The sequence below is a fragment of the Lutra lutra genome, chromosome 7, assembly GCF_902655055.1.
Source record: "Lutra lutra chromosome 7, mLutLut1.2, whole genome shotgun sequence".
NCBI classification, from domain to species: Eukaryota; Metazoa; Chordata; class Mammalia; order Carnivora; family Mustelidae; genus Lutra; species Lutra lutra.
Window position 1 is genome coordinate 50,654,734 of NC_062284.1, and position 21,565 is coordinate 50,676,298.

At 42.9% G+C, this 21,565-nt stretch overlaps 1 protein-coding gene and 1 long non-coding RNA gene across 2 annotated transcripts in view; one reads left to right on the top strand and one right to left on the bottom strand.

Annotated features, from left to right (window-relative positions):
- LOC125105328 (ribonuclease pancreatic-like) overlaps window positions 1-21,565 on the bottom strand; it is a 182,063-nt gene that overhangs the window by 29,454 nt on the left and 131,044 nt on the right. The window lies entirely within an intron of this gene.
- The window catches only part of LOC125105340 (uncharacterized), a 43,575-nt gene continuing 37,260 nt past the window's right edge, over window positions 15,251-21,565 (top strand). The window contains exons 1-2 of the long non-coding RNA XR_007128875.1: window positions 15,251-15,321; window positions 16,638-16,640. This is a non-coding gene — a long non-coding RNA (uncharacterized LOC125105340). The remainder of the gene's footprint in view (window positions 15,322-16,637; window positions 16,641-21,565) is intronic.

A 21,565-nucleotide genomic window follows, 5' to 3' on the forward strand; every position in this document is an offset into this window, starting at 1 on the left:
AAAACAAAAACCAAAGAAACTTAGTCAGCTGTAATCCAGACAAAGGTAAACACTCTTCATTTTCACAGTTTCCAACCAGTATTTATTCTGATTGTATTTGAAATGAAAATGTGTGAAAGGATATATAGCAATTTATCTTCTGCTTTTTTATTTTTGTCTTAACAATATGAAGAGAATATTTTCCCATTTCCTTAAGCTTTCTCCTGGGGTGTATTTTATAGTGGCAGCATTGTTTTCCAGGTGATGTAATGCCTAGATTTCAATATTCTTGAACTTCCTTTTTTTTTTTTTAAGATTTTATTTAGAGACTCCTGGGAGCCTCAGTCAGTTAAGCACCTGCCTTCAAGTCAGGTCACGAACCCAGGATCCTGGGATCCAGTCCTGCATCAGGCTCCTTGTTCAGGGGAATCCTGTTTCTCCCTTTGCCAGCCACTCCCCCTGCTTGTGCTTTCTCTCTATCAAAGATTTTATTCACTTATTTGACAGAGAGAGACAGAGAACATGAATTTGGGGAAAGGGAGCATAAGAGCAAGAAGTCGATTCTCAGGGGAACAGGGAACCCAACAGGAGTTTGAGCCTTGAACTTCTGTCTGCTTTATCATTGGTCAAGAACAGAGAACTATGTATTTTGAACTTTACTATGCTCAGTGACTCTTATTTAATTAATTATTTACAGATTTCACAATTTGGTCTGTTCATGGCCCCACATAACTGCTCATTGGCCTTAAAATATTCAATCCTTGGGTGTTCTCTGCTTGGCTAAATACTTATGTATAGGGTCTCATTATCCATGAGGAGTAGATCTCTGATTCAACCCATTGTCCTTCAATTGACCTTAACTTTCTGAAGGTGATATGTGACAGGCAGCAGGACCAGGAAATATGTAGAAAATTATTCTCTATGAATACACTCATCTTTATATTGAGGAGAAGCCATCTTTGTAGCTTGAGACTAACCGAGTCCTCTGAAGACAACCAAGAGGTAAAAAGCATTCTCTAAAATTAGTGGTTGGGATTAGTGGCAATTACTGGACAATATACAGCTTAGTCAACAAAAATTTATATGAGGAGATTTAGCATATGGTAAATATGTTTACTTACCTGCATCAAGTCTCTGTCCTAGAGGACGGAATGAGGACACAAAGAATAGGGCACCTGCATTTACTGGAACAGATACTCTTCTCTCCTGAACCAGACCCCAGGCCCTCAGCACCTCCCATTCCCTGGGCCTGTCTCCATTTCTCCTTGCCCCTCCAAGCACTCCTCTGAGCAACTCACTCCATCATCACATCCTCCTGCCTTGTCACACATCTTTCTCTACGTCTGCCTTCTTTCCTTCCCTCCCATCTCAGTGCCCTGGTCTTGCAGGTTCCCTCGGAGATCTCTACAGACTGCAAATCTCATTTGGGGATTGCCATAGTGTACTAATGTATCCTCAGAACAAGAAAATATGTTTTTTAATACCCATTTCTATTGTTAATTTTCATTAGTGAGCTTGACCTGTTACTCTACCTTTACTGCTCCTCAGCTGGAAAAGGAGGTGTTTAGCACGAATGTCTTTAGGAGTTCTTTTCAGCTCAGACTTTATCTAGAATTTGAATACTCTGATTAGGGAATAAGGTTGTGTGTGTGTGTGTGTATGTGTGTGTGTGACTGTAGAGGAAGGTGTATGGGAAATTTGACTGAGATGCATTACTTATCTATGTAAATCTGATTTTCCTAAATCATTACAAATTCATGCAGAAAAGGTATGATTATCTGAAATGAAATTGTTTTTACATACAGATTGCATCAGTATTTAAGGCTACGCAAACCATTTTTATGCTGATTTTATTCTAGGGGAGATGCCAAGGGCTGTGGCTCAGAACTGTTGTTCAACTGAATGAGAGAAAAGATCAGCTCAAAAGACCAGAGGATGATTTCAAAGCTCTAAGACCCTCTAGCTTAGAGGACCGGACAATACACAGAGATGCCTCTCAGTCAGCAGACATGAGTGTCAGAGTTTCCATCCTCAGCTGTCTCTGATAAAGTTTCTTCCCTTCATCTACTTTGGTCTAATAGGCAGTCAAGAGGCCTGGAACATGACACCCAGGAGGAAACTTTGTTTGACAGGTGCTGTGTATCCTAACATATCTTGGTTTCTTCACTCCTCATGTATAGCCATCATAATTTTCCACTGAGGCAGTCAAGAAGCCTGGAACACCCAGGAGGAAACTTTGTTTGACAGGTGCTGTATATCCTAACATATCTTGGTTTCTTCACTCCTCATGTATAGCCATCATAATTTTCCACTGAGCATTGGAAATGAAGGGGCCTGACACTGTGTGGGTGTACTGATTTCATTCTAGACATTTTTGTGAAACCTCACAACAGTGCTGTCCTGACAGTAACCCCCTCCTTCGCTTCCCTGGAGATGATACTGACTTTTACCTGTTCTCAGAATCTAGGGTGACCTGCCATCCAACTGATTATATCCTTATCACAGAGAATTTTGTTGCTCACCTGGTGGAAAAGAAAGAGTGGCTTCTAGTCTGAGGCTCAGCAGGGAGAGAGAGCAAGCATGCATGGTGGGGGGGATGGCAATGTGGAGGGGGCAGAGTGGGGGCAGCAACACACAGGGAGAGGGAGAGAATCTTGAGCAGACTCTGCACTGAGCATAGAACCTGACATGAGAGTTCATCTCCCAACCCTGAGATCATGCCCTGAGCTGAAATCGAGAGTCAGAGGCTTAACCCACTGCGCCACCAAGGTTCTTCACTTTTTTAAAACCTTCTAATGCTCAGCACACACCCCACTCCCACCCACCACTCCCATAGCGGAAGTCACTGATGAGTGACCAAATACAATTGTTTTGCTATGACAGAGGAGCTCCAACCCACCTCCTCCACTGCCATCCTCCTCCACTGCCTAGGATAACAATCTGACAGTGGGTAAACCATGGTTGGATATTCAGGCTCACACAATGTTAAAAAAGACCATCAGCTACAGCGTCCATATGTATGTATGCTTCCAGGTTGGCCAGCACCACTGCATTCGCGTGTTCCAAGCTTCTGCTGGATATTCTACAGTGGCAGGACTCAAGAGTTTTTGCTCCTGGTTCACCTTTAGAGTCTTAGAAATTAGTGAGGACTCCAAAGAGGGTTTTTGCGTTTATCTGTTCATATACACCATATTGTAAACTTAACATGGAGAAAACGTCCTAAGATTTACTCATTAGCTCATTTTAAAAAAACAACAGTGAATCCATCCTATGACATTGATATATTTTTATGGCAAGTAATTCCAGTTTCCAAAACAAAAAATTAATATGAACAATGGCATTGTTTCACATTTCTGAATATTCTTTTAATGCCTAGCTTAAAAATAGACAGCTGGATTATCATATATGCTTTTCCATTCAATCTATATGGCATAGTGTTATTGTGTCAGATTATACTAAGAAAAGCCAGCCTCTCACAGATGGATAGTTTTTGGGTTAGGACCTCACAGACACCGCGACAGAGTCTGGGGGACCATCAAGGTCCTTGGACCACACTTTGACAACTGTTTTACTAGAGTACCAGCAGCAGCTTACTACATAATATTGCAAACGCCCAATGGGAAACACACATTTATTTATATTAACAATCAATGCAAGGGGGCTAACAAAAGAGCTGTACACCAAGTGTCTCTGCTGTGGTGAAATCATTTAATTCAGAGACTGAAAAGCATCACATAACAATTTTATATAATATATAATTATGTGCATGCACGATCAATTAAAAGAGCAAACATGATTTTGTTACTTGTGTTCATAAACACAGGTCGCAGGTCCTGAAGCAGGGAGAGGCAGAGGGAGAGGGATCCCAGGAAGACTCCTAAGCAGACTCCCATGACATCTTCTAGTCTCTAACATAGCTCATCCCATCTTACATCCTGGAATAGAGCCCTGGAGCTTGGTGTTAGTGAAGGCAGAAGGGAAGCCTCCAGGCTTCTTTCCTTCTTCATCCCAGGAATGGGAATAGATTGATGAGACTCACTTTTATTCTGCCAAAGTGCCATAGTTTGGATAGCACTCCCAAACCTCCCCACCACACTAAAAATCAACAAATGTGCCAAGAAAATTTAAAGGAGAGAGTCATCCTATGTTTATATGTCTAAAGGCTCAATATTATTAAGATGTGGATTGTCCCCAAATTGATCTATAGATTCCACTCAATCCTAATCAAAATCCCTGGAGGATAAGCTGTTTTTAATTTGATATGGAAATACAAAGGACCTAGCATTGCCAAAAGACTCTTTTTTTTAAAAGATTTTAATTTTTCAGTAATCTGTACCCTCAAGGTTGGGCTCAAACTCACAACGCCAAGATCAAGAAGAGTCCAATGCTCTATCCACTGAGCCAGCCAAGGGCCCCTAGAATAGCCAAAACAACTTTAGAAAAAGAGCAACGTTGAAAGGCTAATGCCATTAGGTTTCAAAACTTATTATGAAATTGGGATGGGTTGGGGGCAGTAAATTAGGAGGAAGGGATTCTAAAGTAGTATGAAGAAAATTTAGGGAAAAGGAGGGATACCTTTACGATCTTGATGATGGTGGTGGTTTCATGAATATATGTATATGTCCAACCTTGCCAGATTGTATTCTTTACATATACATAGTACTGTGTGTCAGTTCTCTGTCAATAAGGATGTAAACACCATTTAAAGAACTTGTGTTCTTTATTTTATTTTTTTAAAGACTTTATTTATTTATTTGACAGACAGAGATCACAAGTAGGCAAAGAGGCAGGCAGAGAGAAAGAGAGGCTTCCTGCTGAGCAGAGAGCCCGACATGGGGCTCGATCCCAGCACCCTGAGATCATGACCCAAGCTGAAGGCAGAGACCTTAACCCACTGAGCCACCCAGGCACCCAAAGAATTTGTGTTCTTTAAAAGAAGTCAGGGGAATGAGTAGAAAAGCTACTAACTGGGAGAATATTTGCAAATCAGATGTCTGATTTTAAATATGTATCTAGAATACATAAAGAAATCTCAAAACTCAATATTTTATTTTTTAACTTAAATTTATTTTAAATTCAATTAATTATCATATAGTGTCTTATTAGTTTCAGAGGTGGAGTTCAGTGACCCATTGGCTGTATATAACACCCAGTACTCATTATATCATATGCCCACCTTAATGTCCATCACCCAGTAAACCCATCCCTCCTCCCCTCCAACAATCCTCAGTTTGTTTCTTTTATTTTATTTTATTTACTTATTTGACAGACAGAGATCACAAGTAGACAGAGAGGCAGGCAGAGAGAGGGGAAAGTAGGCTCCCCGCTGAGCAGAGAGCCTGATGCGGGGCTCTATCTCAGGACCCTGGGATCATGACCTGAGCCGAAGGCAGAGGCTTAACCCACTGAGCCACTCAGGTGCCCCTCTCGGTTTGTTTCTTATGATTAAGAGTCTCTTAGGGCTTGTTTCCCTCTCTGAGTTCATCCTGTTTTCTTTTTCCCTCCTTTCCTCTATGCTCCCCTGTTTTGTTTCAAAATTCCACATATGAATGAAATCATATGATAATTGTCTTCCTCTGAATGACTTCTTTCATTTAGCATAATACCCTTTAGTTCCATCCGTGTCATTGCAAAGGGCAAGATTTCATTTTTTTTTTTTTTGATGGCTGAGTAATAATCCATTGTGTATCCATACCACATCTTCTTTATCCACCCACCTGCCCAAGGACATCTTGGCTCTTTCCATAGTTTAGCTAGGTGGACATTGTTGCTCTAAACATTGGGGTACAGATGCTCCTTCAAAACACTATATTTGTATCTTTGGGGTAAGTGCTTATAGTACAATTGCTGGATCATAGGATGGCTCTATTTTTAATGTTTTGAGGAACCTCCATACTGTTTTCCAGAGTGGCTATACCAACTTGCATTTCTGCCAGCAGCGTAAGCATTTCTCTGCATCCTTGCCAACACTTGTTGTTTCTGGACTTGTTAATTTTAGCCATGCTGACTGGTGTGAGGTGATATCTCATTGTGGTTTTGATTTGTATTTCCCTGATGCCAAGTGATGTTGAGCAGTTTGTCATGTGTTTGTTGGCCATTGGATGTGTTCTTTGCAGAAATGTCTTTTCATGTCTTCTGCCATTTCTTGACTGGATTATTTATTCTTTGGATTTTGAATTTGATAAATTCCTTGTAGAGTCTGGATACTAGCCCTTTATCTGGTAGGTCGTTTGCAAATATCTTTTCCCATTCTATCAGTTGTCTTAGTTTTGTTGACAGTTTCCTTTGTTGTGGAAAAGCTTTTTATCTTGATGAAGTCCCAAGAGTTCATTTTTGCTTTTGTTTCCCTTGCCTTTGAAGATGTGTCCAGTAAGCAGTTGCTGCAGCTGAGGCTGAACAGATTGTTGCCTGTGTTCTTCTCTAGGATTTTGATAAATTCTTGTCTCACGTGTGGGTCTTTCATCCATTTTGGGTTCAAAACTCAAAATTTAGTAATAGGAAATCAAAATATCCAAGTGTTCAATACCATTGTTCTTTAAGGAAATGCAAATTAGAACCATGACACACTTAACTCTAATGGTCAAAATGAAAACGACTGACCATAGCCCAAACCGTCAAAGATGTGGAGCAACTCCAACTCCACTGCTGGGGGAATGAACCCCCTCCTGGGGGACCACAGCGAGAGCCCCCCGGTGGGGAGGGCATACCTGAGCCCGGAACTAGAGCAGGTTCTGGAGCTCGCTTTCCCGCCCAGGTGGCCAGGGGCGCCCACGTGGGAGAAGCTGTCAAGTACCAGGCCCAGGTCGCCGTGGGCTGGCCCAGATGGACCCGGACAGCCACCCCACCCTGTGCTTGGCGAGACAGCAGGAAGATGTGGTGTGATGAACCTTCTGCCCCGGGAGTCGGGTCTGTGCAGAGACCCTGGTCCCACTACATCTGCCAGGCCCCGTCCTCTCTGCTTGGAGAGCTACATGTTAAAAATGGGTTAGTGTGAAAAATAAATAATTAAGTACAATAAAATAGCATGTTTTTGCTCTCAAGAGCGAATTTTTCCACCTTAGGGGCTCTATCACTTCCCTCAATGAAGTATGTACTAACTGACCTTCAAGCTCCACTTCCAAGGAGTTTCCTTTTTTATTCCTACCACAGGTATTCATTGGGCAAGAGTCAACTCCTCTCCCTTGCCTGCATGGGAGAATTCTGAAAGCCTGGGCCTACCAATTAATAACTACTTTGAAGAAAAATTGGTTTCAAACTACACCATTACATTTGGCTAAATACCTGAGCAGTTCTCTACAGAACTGTCGTGGTCATCGAAAACAAGGATAGTTTGAGAGACTGTCATAGTCAGAAGGAGCCTAAGGAGACAGGTAATGAAATGTCAAGTGTGCCTGGATGGAACCCTGGCACAGAAAAAGGATGTTGGTAAAAACTAAGGAACTCTGAATCAAGTATGGGTTTCAGTTCAATCATACTAAAAATAAAACAACTAAAATACTTCCCTGCTTTCCTTTGTCCGTGGGAGCGAACACTCTGGGACTCCCTTCTGGTGAGCTGGTTTGATTAAAACTGTAGCTGGAACTCAGCATTAGTGGAGTTTGGGACATGAATTGGCAGCCTGCCCTGCACTCTCACTTACTGTGAGTTTACAAACTGTTGTTGGTAAACTGTTGTTCGGAGGGTGCTACACAACATGACCCCAGGAAGGGAAGAAAGAACATCCCCACGTTTGGGTGAAACCTGGGGCCATGGGCTGCTATATTGGTCAATATTTCCCTTAAAAGCTTTGTGGGACAAATCTCCCTGCTTTGGGTTTGTTGTTGTTGTTGTTAAAAACAAGCGATAAATTGGAATGGGTCAGGAATTCAGATAAGACATAGTGAGGCCATTTGTCTCTGTTCCAACAACTGAAGCCACGGCTAGAAGACTGAAAGGTTAAGAGCTGGAATCATCTATAGTCTCATTCACCCACAGGATGAGTGATTGATGTTGGCTGAAACCTTAGGTGGCCTAGGTCTTAGGTGGCTGGAACATCTATGCACGGCTTCTCTGGGTGGCATGGGTTTCTTTAGAACATGGTGATTGCATCCCAAGACAGAAAGGGAGAACCAAGCAGAAGCTGTATCATTTCTTATGACTTGGCCTTGGAAATCATGCAAGAAGTCACTTTGATTCTATTCCTTGGAAGTGACTTCCTAAAACTAACCCATACTCAAGTAAAGGTAACACAGACCATATCTTTTAACAGAGAAGAATTAATATCACACTGTAAGAAGAGCATGTAGAATGGGATATGCTGGTGTGGCTATCTTTGGAAATATAATCTGCTCTGATCAGTTTGAAGAAATTATGGCAATATTTGGTAAAATTGAAAATGTATAGGACATGGCAATTCCACATCTAGATGTACCTTGCTAAAATTTTTCTACACGTGCACACAGAGACATATAGAAAGATATTCATTGTTACATCGCTTGGAAACTTTTGAAATATTCCAAATTTTTGCCAACTGAAGATTACTAAAGGAATGGTGTTTTATTGATACAAAGGGACAACAATACATCACAACAAATAAAGGAATGAGAAACGTACATTTTAATATTGAGTCTTAAAAGCACTAATGATTGAACAACAGAGCAAGTTGCAGAATGATTTGACCCATATGATAGAATTTGTGTACATTTATTTTCTTTTTTCCTTTTTTCTGTTTTATATTAGCATATAATGTTTTATTTGCCCATGGGTACAGGTCTGTGAATCATCAGGCTTACACATTTCACGGCATTCAGCATTGCACATACCCTTCCCAAAGTCCATAACCCTGCCACCCTATCCCTACCTCCCTCCCCCCAAGCAACTCGCAGTTTGTTTTGTGAGATTAAGAGTCTCTTATGGTTTGTCTTGTGTACATGATTTTAAAATTGCTCCCAGAGCACTAGATTTTGCTTATAAATATATTAGACATGAAGTACAAATGTAAAAATAGGACTGGATACACTCCAATTTTATGCTTTCATTTGTGAAGTGTTAAGAGGAGTGAGAATGGAGAGAAGAAAAAAGTGGACGCTAATGTTTTTATATTTTCTTTATTGACAAAATGTTAAGCAAATGAAAAACGATGTTTATTAGTGTTGCGTACTATATATTGGCTGTATTGATCTACATTGCTTAAATTTTGAAAAGTAATTAATCACCTTAAACATGAAATGAGCCCATGAAAGGGCAGGGGAAAGACTTAATAATACCTACCAAGAAAAAAAAATAAAACCAACCAAGAAGTATAAGGAACTCCAGAAGACTCCCCATCACCCTGAGCTTAGCTTCTCCGCTCATGTGAGGCTTTCTGGCCCCTCTCCTGCCACCCTCACACTGGGCTGTCCTTTGTAGACTTGCCTTAATTGTGGACAAACAGCACTTTCTCTGTTTCTGTTAGCACTGGGTAGATAGTATGGCATTTTCAAAAATAACTTTACAAATTGAAAAGATGGCTTACAGAAAAAAGCATTCTTACTAGGAAATTAATCAATCAATATAGGTTTAGATTGTCTACTCTCCGTCCTTCCCCATGGAAGTAGCTAAGGCGTCTGTGTAAGATAGGAGGTCAGGCTGTCAGAGCAGTACCTGTTTTCACTGGACCTGCATCTTCTAATCAACATAAATTCTCTTTTATTCCTTTAAAGTACCATGTCATCTGATTCAATTCTCAAATTCTGTAGGTGTCATATTTTGAATTGTGTCCTTAGCTCATTTTCTCAGAACTATGACATCTCTAAGCAAGGGCTCACTGTCTTGGAATGAGGTCTGGCCTTAGGATGCCACCAGAGCCACAGATCCTGAAGCTCCTCAGAACTTCCTGTGCTGGGAGGAAAGGCAAAGGGTCAGGAAAGCCTGGAAGGGGAGATGCAGGATGGGTGCAAGTGTGGGTCTCAGTCCAGGCCATGCTGGCTCTGGTGTTCTCCCACCACTACAGGTAGACTTTTAAGGAGTGCCTTCAAAGGGGTTGCCTGGTTGGCTCAGTCTGTACAGCATGAGATGGTTCATCTCAGGGTCATGGTTTGGAGACCCAAGTTCACTAGAATTTGTTTAAAAAAAAAAAAAGCTAAATAAAAAGTTAAAAGGTGAGAACTTCAAAAGTGTTGCAAAGTGTGTGGGTGGGCATCCCTGACATGGGGGCCAAGACTCCAGAGACTCCACTTTTCTGTGTAAGCAGTTCCAGCTCTAATCCTATCTCCTGTGTGGCCACAGAAGAAGGCTCCAAAAGGCACTTTTGTGCCATTGAACTCTTGTCTGAGCAATATGATTGACTAATGCAGGTGGGTCAACCAGATATCCTTCAGCAGGAAATTCTATTTAAGGGAGAAATAGAAAGTGAGATGAACATGGGTTCACCATGTGAAACAGAAGGGTTGAGGAAATGAATCTGTTACAGCCAGACTGAGGGAATGCATAGAAAAGAACACTGATGAGAGATACCAAGAGGCCAAATATCTTTCCAGTCCTGAGTCCATGATATCCTGAGGCACTAGTTACAAATTCTCAGCCTGCTGGGTATCTTCCCTCCTACTGAATTCTAGCCACCTGGGTCAGTCACAGCCAGAAGACAATATCCATGGAATAGTTTTGTTGACCAAAAGTAGCAGACCTTTTCTATACAGGCCAGACAATAACTATTTCATCTCTGTGGGCTACATGTGGTGTCTCTCTTCCCCTTTCTTCCTCCTCCTCCCCTCTCCCTTGTAGTCCTACCTCTAGATGGACAGTAGTTCCTGAATCAGACTGCCTGTTACAGTCAGGCAGGGACCTTTAAAAAATATTCCATCAAGCCAGGCCCCATCCTCAGAAATTCATTTGGTTGTTTATTAAGTGTTCATCAAAGTCATTTAATGGGACAAACAGCTTCTCTGTCTCTCCATTACTGTCACACTGCTTCCACACTCAACACCTCTGACACCAGATATGCAGCGGGGGTATATGTGTGTGGGGGGGAGGTAGTTTCCTACAACAGGCAACTCTGGGACACTGGCTGGATATTCTACAATTTAACTCAATTCTGACACTACCTCCCTGGAGATAGTGTCAGCTCCCCCAGATTAAGGATTCATTCCCCGAGGCTCACCCAATCCAGATGTCAATCACAAGTCTTCTGACTGCCTGGCTATAAGTCTCAGCTTTCCCCCCACTCCCTTGTTTGTTGGATTGATTTGCTAGAACCACTCACAGAACTCAAGGAAACACATATGCTTTACCAGTTTTTGAAGGGATATGATAAGGAGAGATGCCCAGCCAGATAAGAGTTATGTTGGGTAAGGTCTGGGATTGATTAATGATTAAGCTTCTGTCCTCATGGAGTTGGTGTGCATCACCCTCCCAGTGTAGATGATGTAGGAAGGATGTTAGGGCTCAAAGCCAGTGACCAAGAATGAATTCTTGAGACGTCTATGGCACAAAAAGACGGCTTTATTAAAGCAGGGGGACAGGACCTGAGGGCAGATAGAGCTGCATTCAGATCATGAGGAGTGGCCCATTATATACTTTCAAGTTTGGAGGGCTTTAGGGATAGGGTAAGTCTCTAATGAACCAGGCAGGAAGGTTTCCAGGACCTTGAAGGGGCTAGTTATTGCCAGGAAGAGATCATTTATTACTGTCTTGTAAAACTTCATCATAAGGTCTTTCAGTTTTATATAAGTGGGCCATATGCTTGGGGATCATGTCATCATATATCTTGGGGAGGAGTAGAGATAATGGAAGTCCCCAAAGGACTTTTGTATGTTATAGTAGACTTACAGGATCCTGAAGGTCAGGCTATGATTGCCAGTTGCCCTTGGCAAAGTAGTAACATTGATGCAGCTGAGTTCTTAGAGGAGTGTCACTCTGCTTGTGTCAAGGACTTGTCATGGGTTGTAGGTAGTAAGGAAATTTAATTTTTCTTTCACTTTTGTTTCCCACATCATAGATGTGTTTCTAACCCATTAGTTCCCCTAACCCCGAACTTTTGGGTTTTTTATAAAGACTACCTCACACAGGCAGGGCAATTATTACCTCCATTTCCAGCCCCTCTCCCCTCTCTTGAGGATGGGGGTGAGGCCAAAATTACCAAGCTTTTCATCATGGCTCCATCTTGCTGGTGATCAGTCCCATCCAGAAACCTCCCAGGTGGCTGCCAAGGGTCTCTTTCTTATAAGAAAAGACGTTCCCAGTGCTCTTATCACTTAGGAATTTACAAGGGTTTCAAGAGCCCTGTGCTAGGAATCAGAGACAGAAATCAACATATATTTTCTACTTTCTCAATGGGATCCAGTTACTGATTTTGTTTTTTATAAAGTTCCCAGATGAACTTCATATGAAACCAGAGTTAAGAGCTGCTGGAATATTTGCTAAAATATTAAGGTTTGCAACTTTTGAGTCATTCCTATAATGACTGTCAGGTCATTGAAGCTGACTTAGGAATATACCTAAATGAATATCTGATTCAGTCAGTTATCTGGATTCTCCCACAATACCTGATTGCATGCAGAAAATAACACAAATCTGAGAGAAAGTCTACCCTGGTCTGGTCTGTTAATTTAGAACAAATGCCTCTGGGCATAAAAGATTTTCCCCAAGTTATCTTCATTCTTATTCCCTCCCACAATTTCTTCAATTTGTGTGTTCTGTAATGTATAAATAATGACTGTTGAGAAATAGTTGAGTAAGGTAGAGTAACTGAGTGGTTGGGTGACAGGAAATTCAGCCTTTTACTAGGTTACTTTTTCCAAGAATCTGCTGAAGTGTCCAGGAATATTTATACAATACCTAAGTCCATTGTGATTACTGATCAGGTCAATTCACCCCTTTCCCTGAGGATGATGCTATGTTCCTACACTGGTTCCTACAGAATGTGAACACAAATCCTTGTGTCCACTCCCCCCGCACTTGGCTTGAATACTTTGAACCTATGCAATGTAAATGTCACGCTGCTTAAGATTAATACTATCGAAAGCTGCTCTAAATTGGAGGACTCAAGTCCCATGAGAGAAGTTCCCCAATGGGTACCCGTTTTGTCAAGTGCCAGGTTGTCCTGGCCTTCTTATGTCTTCCCACTGAGAAGTGCCTTGGAATCCAGGCTCTTGAAACCTGAAACACCATATTTCTGTCTTTGTTTCTCTACCTGACATAAAGATGTGGCATAAAGGAAAGTGAGTCTGACTAACACAGCTGTTAAAGGAATCGCTTGATTTGAAAAGAACCATTGTGCATCACAGATAACGGACACACTTGTAACTACTTCAGTATGTGGCCTTTTGGATAGGCATTATGTTTGGCTGCTACTTAAGGACAGATCAGGCTACAAAGCACTTTGACCTACCCTGGACTGTTAACCCAATGAGTTAGTAGTTGGAAAGGAAATGGAAAGGTATGAGGAGTAGCAGAATAGGCCACCTCCAAATAATCCTTTCTGGCACAAGAATTATCTTAAGCTGTTTATTGTGAGAAAGTGTAGACCAGGTTAAGTTCTGAAAGCAGAGTAGAGGTTACACTTCTGTAGGGGAAATTTACATTAGAAAAGGGCCCAGTACATGAAGTGAGCCATGACAGGGATCACTTTCATCTGGGAGAGTCCTCTTCATGACAGCGCTAATTTCCTTTCACAAATATTTCCTCCTCTCACCTTCCTCTGAATTGCCTTTCCCTCTTTTAAAGCCCTAGATCCCTATCCTTTCCTTAGCCCAGGATGGTCCATAAGTCCCAGGTGGATAGCTGCTTTTTAGTCTCATATTTTTGTGGGGATCTCCTATGTATGTATATAATTAAAATAGTATATAATTAAAATATAATTACTCTGCCTTTTTATACTGGGGGTGGGGCTCAGAGCTAAGAACCTAGAATGGTAGAAGGAAAATTATTCCTCCTCCCCTACATCTATTACCTAAATTCTTAATCTCAGCCATTTTCTGAATCCCAGTCCCTTAATTTCTATGTCTTCTACCTCTTCAAAAACACCATTACTTCTGTGATATTTCAGTGTTTAAGTAAGACATGCATGTTTTTAGCTCCCCAGTACTTTTTTTTCTTGATCTATGCTTTCTTTTCATGCATTGCAATAGATCATGGAGAATTGACTCTAAGGCTACAGTGGATTATTCTCCCTACTACTGACATTTAAAATTATCTGATGAAATATGGAAACCAACAGTAAAGATGTAGGATGCATTGGTTGTCAGTGTTAGAACTTGTGTGTGAAAGTACTGTGGACATTTTATGAAATATATGTGCCACCTCCAAATAAAATAGGTCATGGTTTCAAGGGAAATATGTAAAAGCCATGAGTAGAGTTTGAGGAGATGGAGAATCTTCTTGCTCCAAAGTTCCAAAAAGACACAGGGGTGAGAGAAGTGTGCAGAGGCCCCAGGTTGCAGAATAACATCAAAGGATGCCTAAGGCCCAGCTAGTTCATCTAAGAATGTCAGCAAATGCAATCTAGATGGCTCCAGGCTGGCAATGATGTGAAAGGCATCCTAAACACACACACTCAAGGTCATTACAATGCAGCAGAAAGTGATTTTATGGCTGTGAACAGAATGCCACAAACTTGGATGATGTTCCAAGATTAAAAACATGGGGGCCTGAGTCTTTCCTTGTCCCTTTCCCTATTGCCCTTCTCCAAAACACACAAAGCTCCAAAGCAGAAAGGAATGCTATTTGTTTTTGTCCCCAACTCTGGTCTGGCATCATGGCCCCATAATTCTCTCATTCCCCTTCTTCTTTCTTCTATGGGAACCATGGAAATCGACAATGAAAAAAAAAAAAAAAAAAGACAGAAGGGAGCATAAAAGAACCTGCACCAAGTGTGAGGCAAAGTAATGGGAAATGTAGTCTAATCAAACTATCCAGGAGGCTGTGATCTGGTACTGTTTAAGTGTACAGGAAGCAGACTATTGGGAGGGTAACCTGGCTGGAACTTGTTACATTTAACAGGGTAGAACCAGTTCTGGAGTGTAGCCTTGTAGTGGCAGTCACACTGTCCCTCCAGTGTGATAGCAGTAAGTCATGTTAGTACAATTCGCACTCCGGTGGCAGTATTTCTGGGTAGTCTCACAGTCTGTCTTGGGCAAAAGACAGGTAGCAGCCGCGTTCTGGAAGGTGTTGTGCAGAAAGGTGTTTGAAAGTTTACAGGTCTGAGTATAATTATTAGCCCCACGCATTTCCGTCTTGCATTGGACAGGACCTGCTCTTACATGCTGAATTTCAAACCCTTGAACCCTTTGAGGTTTGGAGGCCTAGCAGCAAATGACACTGGCCCCCAATCCCAGCAGCACCAGGAGGAGAGGAAATGGTCCCAGAAGATCCAGCATCATCTCTTCTGTGTGGGAAGAGGGAAGAAAGTGAGAGAATGATAGTAGTAGAAGCAATAAGAGCAAAATTATCAAACACACCCATTTAGATCTTCATCGAGCCTTTCAAGATTTCTTAAGTTCATTTATTTATTTATTTATTTATTTATTTAAAGTCCATTTTTTAAAAAACCAACATCTTTCCACCATGGGTCTCACAATTCTATGAAGTTCTTGAAGCCCAATGAGGAGGAATGTGAATTAAGATGATCTTTCCTTTGACTGACAGATCCCATTATTCTCTTTGTCCTGTTCTTATGGGTCCAGAGTCTTGCCTCTTCCCTCCTCCCTCCTGGATAATTTATCCTCCATCTATTTAACCTGGGCTATCTGGCCATCATCTCAGCTCTATCTCCTCAACCCCCAGGCTTCTCCTCTTACCAGGTCTCCTTGCTGGGGGTCCTGCTGAGGACAGAGGCAGTGGTTAGTCCCAGGCCCAGAGACTTTTGTCTGCTTTTCCTCTGCCAGGTATGCCAGCGTGGCCTGCCTGCAGCAGGGAAGGGTTCTGAGCCCTAGGAAAGAGGAAAGGGAAACCTAGGGCTTGGAAGATGCCCTTCTTGTGCACAGTGTGGATGAGACTCACACCCTCCAACTCTCTGTTTAAAGCCAGTATCCTTGCAGATGCAGGAAGACCAAGCCTCCTTAAAGGAACAAAGGAGAAGTGATAACTTCCTCAAAGAAATTGTGAGGAAATGATGACTTCCTGATATGGGTTTGGTGCTTCCTTCTCCATAGGAAGCTTCAGGGTTCTGAACCTCTATGCTTTCAGTTCTTTAGGAGAAAACACCCAAGGTAAATTTGATACAATAGTTGCCAGGTACCTGGTAATGTTGTGAATTGCAACAGCAGACTCCAATGAATTATTGATTTATGGGTATGTTGTTGGGCCAGACTCTGGGCTTCTCATGTATCTTGATGTATCTGATCCCAGATCCCAAGTTGTGCCTCACTCTCCAGAAGAATGCTTATCTCCAGATTTTTCTAGCACCTCCCAACAACTTTCCAGAAACCCCTTAGCTTCCTTTCATGTGTATAAGTTGTCCCGTATAGATTCAAGAATTCATAATCTAACGAAGGAGATGGTCAGATTAATAGAGACATACATGGTATATTAATAACTGTAAATAGCTCTTTTGGCTGTGGTGGAGGAGGTGCCAGGGGGCTCTGAGGAGCTAGTAGATAGAAGGCTCTGACACCTGGACTTATTTTCAGATAAATAAGAAGTTAGGTGAAGAGGATGGTAAGGGCATCCCATGAGGGAACTGCATGTGAAGAGGAAGCCAGAAGCTGGTTCCTGGACCCATTCTGAAACCATAAGGATCACTGTAATTTTGTTGTTTGTGTGGTACACTTAGGTCTAAGTTGTGTTGTTTCCCACTTAATTATGTGTTACGTACTCTCTTTGAAAAACTTATTTATTCATTTGAGAGAGAGAAAAAGAGAGAGGGCACGAGTGGGTGGAGGGGCAAAGGGAGAGGAGGGAGAGTCCCCATCTAGCACTTAGTCCTACTGGGGCTCAACCCCACCACCCATGAGATCAGGACCTGAGTGCAAACCAATTGGAAGGTAAAATGACGGAGACATACAGGTGCCTCTGTTTTCCTTACTTCTTAACCTTGAGCACGACCGATCATTAACTTTGACTTTTTACTCCTACTCTGTGTTTACCTACTGATCGTGGAAACATAATAGAGACCAGACAGAAACATGTATCTTGATGTATCTGATCACAGATCCCAAGTTGTGCCTCACTGTCCAGAAAAATGCTTATCTCTTAGATTTTTCAAGGACCTCCCAACAAGTGTCAGGAAACCCCTTAGCTTCCTTTCATGTGTGTAAGTTGTCCCTTATAGATCAACAGGACAAGAGGGCAAGGCAGCTTTGGGAATGATCCCCTACTTTCTCCTCGGGCTGCTCTCTAGACTACAAAGCTTTCCTTGCTTTAAATCCAGTGTCTCAGAATTTGGCTTGCTGCACATTGGGTACATGGACAAGTTGGAGTGTGGCAACAGAGACCCATGGACATGGAGGAGAAAGGCCAGTTCAGGGTATTTTCCTCTTTGGTCTGTTCTTGCTTTTCCACTGGTGCTGTAATACACTTACTTGGAATCTTTTTGTTTTCTGGAGGGCTCACATAAATGTCTCCTTCAGGGACTCCCTGCCTCTAGCCTCTTTTCCTTCCAATCTGTTTTACACATCCCTTCCAGATTAGTACTCCTTGAGCATCAATAGAATAGGGGAACACTCTTGCTTTTAATGTCTTCAGTTATCTACAGGATAAAAATGATATCTTTTCAGAGCAAAATCCCAAGATACAAGGTTAATATACAAAAATCAATTGCTTTCTTAGGTACCAGCAACGAACAATTGAAATTTGAGAAAAAAATATACATACGCACCCAAGAAAAATGAAATATGTAGTTATGAATCTACTAAAAAAATGAACAAGATCATTATGAGGAAAACTACAAAACTCTGCTGAAAGAAATCAAAGAAAATCTAAGTACATGAGGAGATCATCTTTGTTCATGCTGAAGGAAACCAGACTCTGTGACCCCAAGCTATGGCTCTTTGACACAAATAATATTTTGTAATAAAGGCAGTTAAGAATCCATAAATGCAGGAAAGGCTCTCCTTTTTTGCCTAAAGGCAGGAAATAAATTCTTTTCCTGGAGAAAATGTTACCAGCCAGAGGTGGCACCAGAGGAATCTGAAACAGACCTTGTTATACTAACCCTTTTCTTTCTAGTTATTTCTTCACCATTTCCTACCTGTAGACCAAACCCCTTTATCTTGTCCAGTCTCCACAAATGTATCGTGTCTTTGTCTAAAGGGTATAAAAGCTTCCAGTGCTGGTCGCTATTTCAGGTCTTCATTCCTTACGGAGGCTCCCATGTACATGTGAAAACTTAAGCAAATTTTTATGCTTTATTCTTACTTATCTCTCTCAGTTCAATTTTGAGACCCAGTCAGAGACCATAAGAGAGCCAAGGAAGATGGTTTCCTCCCCTACAATGATATTTTGAACTGTCCAAACCCATAGAAATACATAATGCAGAGAATTGATCATAATTAAATTGTGGACTTTAGTTAGCCATCATCAATATTGGCTCATCAATTATAGGAAAAGGACCACCCCAAGGAACATGTTAATAACAGGAAAACTGTGGGCTGTGTGGGCAGGAAAGCGGGCGAGGGAGAAGCACAAGAGAATTTTCTTTCTACTCAATTTTTCTGTAAACCTAAAAGTGCCCTGAAGAATTAAAGCTACTTAATTAGAACCAAACTAAACCAAACCAAACCAAACAAGCTGTCTGTGTGCCTAGCCCTCATGTATCCTATTCTACAGCCACAAGCCCCCCTTCTCTACAGTCCCACAACTTGATTGCACCCTGAGCCCACTAGTAGAGGTAAACAGTATCAGATTACCCCTGTGCCTGGGCAGGAGCTCCCAACCCTGGCCCCTCTCATCAAAAGTGCCCAAGAGACTTTTAAAAAGGCCTGGATTCCAGGCCTCCTAAAACAGACTCTTTGGGAAGGAGGTCTTTTTTGCATGTCTGTGTTTGATGAGCTCCATGGTGAATCTCATACCCATTCCTAGAGGAGAACCATTTTCTCTGGCTCACGCTGATTTTCACCCAGTGCCCAAGTTCTCAAGACTGCCCTTCTGCCTGATTCCTGAAACAAAATTTCTACCTTGTCTTAAAACAGGCAGTTGAATGGCTGTCTGCTACCAGAAGTAAAGTACAAGACAGACTGGGGAGGACACAACTGGAAGAGTCTACCTCTCCTCCCTATCTCTCTTAAATTATCCCAAATCTTACACGTGTAGTGGAGGAATAATATCCATTCCTTCTACCCTTCTATGTTCTCAGCTGAGACCCTATAATAAAAACAACAACAACAACAAACAGATTAACAAGAGAAAAGAATTCCCATTTATTTCACATAGGTTTAAGGTGAGAGGAGAGCCTTCCTAAGGAAATAAAGCCCTAAAGAAGTGGTTAAACCTGAGTGTGTGTATGCTAGGTTTGATGAAAGGTGGAAAGTGGTGGAAAGATGTGCTAGAACAAAGGGTACAAGCTAAGTGTAGTAAATGGGGGAAACTTAGCAAGACGTTTGTTCAGATGTCACTCCATTTTTGCAGTTAATGACACTCCTTTCCTCTGGGTGCCGGAAACCCTCTCCCAGTAGGGTTTTATGACCTGCTTCCAGAGAAGGTCAGTAAGTCTTTCCTGTACCTGTCCTTTCTCAAATTTCTTCAACTTAAAAGATTGAATTTGCCAAGTTGCCATATTCTGTAATAGCATGTCCTGAACTCTGTCAGAAGCTGTGTGTGATGTGAGTGGACCCTGGTGGTTGTCTTGGCCCTTGCTCCAGTCCTACAATCCTAAAGCAAGTTCAGGGCATTTGATGTCCATTGTGTGGTCTCTGTTGCAACATGCCTGTGTCTTCTCCACACTGCTGCCTGGCTGGAAGGGGATTAGTTCGAATAGCTTTGGGCTGTTTCTTTCTCTAAACTTTCTCTAGACTTTATATGCTTGCTGACTGCAAAAGTAATGGTGCCAAATTCTTGTCACTGAAATAACAGAACATTAGTATCTTGAATCATACATGATATTCAGCCATATTCAACCTCTTAGAAAAGTCCATCTTCCCTGGTTGCTGAGGTCTTTCTGTGTTAGGCACTTGACAGGTAAGTGGTCAGAACAGTGAGTCAGAGACTGATACTACGTGATGAGCCCCACGTTCCTTTTAAGGTTTAGTTTTATTGTTTCTGCAGAGCTACGGGCCTGATTGTCAAAATGGCTCCCCAGGCTTAGGCCGTTGCTCACTTCGGGCATTTGTTTTTGTCCAGTTGCTAGGTCAGATTATCTTATGATTTCCTTCTTCTTTTCAAACAAGTCATAAGGAACTCTTTCTATTTGGTTTGCTGCGTAGGTCCTGAGTTTTCCATATTTCCCCCTAGACCTTATCCCTTTAACTGTCTATACAATTTACATACTTATTATATTTTTTTTGTCTTTTTGTTTGTTTGTTTGTTCTGCTATTCCTTTAGCATGTACGTACTCAAATGATTACTGAATAAGGCTCTGCCAACGAAAGGCCCAACTGTCACTACACAATATTCCTGAGATGTCAAGGTCACGGACTGATGTGGGTTCCCGGACAGCCGTGACCAGCTCCTCACTCAACTGAATCTCCACTCTGGCCATCCATGAGGCCTAATGGGGGGCCTGGAGGAGACACCCTCTTTTCCCTATGTGGCAAGTGCAGGTGATCCAACCTTTATCTGTGGGAACCTCAGTTCTTCTTTTTAATGCCTTCTCTCGGAAATCCGCAGCCGTCATCGACCCCTGGCCCACTGCCTCTCTACTAGCCTTTCCAGAGGCTGAGGCCTTGACCACGAAGAGGAGCTGATGCCGGCCGCCCTCGTCAACCCTCAATAACCGCGCGTGTAATGGCGCCTTTCGGCCAGGAGGGGGCAGGAGCTGCCCGGCAATCGAGTTCTGGGCGTGCGCCCGGCTCCAGCTGAGTTTCCCGGCCCGGCCCCCGCTCCTCCCCAGCTCCCCTCCTTTTTCCTGGGCTGAGTGAGGAAGGATGCCGGGGCCCGGGAAATCTGTGCGCGCGGTTCCGTGGGTGGGACGCGGTGCTGGGCTTCGATTCGGAAGAGCCCGGCTCCCGCCCGGGATGATGCTCTTCGAGCTCCCGGGCTCCTCGAATAACACTCCGGCGGCGCGGTCCCTGAGCCTCGAGATACCGGCCCCCCCCCCGTTATTCCCCAGGTTCCTTCACCCCCAGGGGCTCCGCCACCGCGGGGTCGGGTCACGGCTCGCGGAGAGAGGCCTGGAGGTTATACAGGGAGGGCCTCCCGCCTCCTCCAGAGGCGCAAACCCCGGACCCGGAGGACCCAGCCCGGGAACCAGGCGCTGCCGGGAGAGGGGGTAGCGGAGGAGGGGAGACCCCAACTCTCGCTCTGCACCTTCGCCCTTCCGGGCAGGTCCCGCTGTCGCCGCCGCCAGGGCCGGCAGGGGGCGCTGTGCCGCCCTTCCCGCGCGCCCGGGGACCAGAACGTGACCTGGTTCTTCCGTAGAGGTGGCTTGCCAAAGGCTCTTTGAAATTCTGAGGAACACTGTGCGAAACTAAGCCAATAGGCTTCAGATAAAGAGAGCCTACTGGGTACCACGAGCTCTCCATCACGTCGGTGGTTAGAT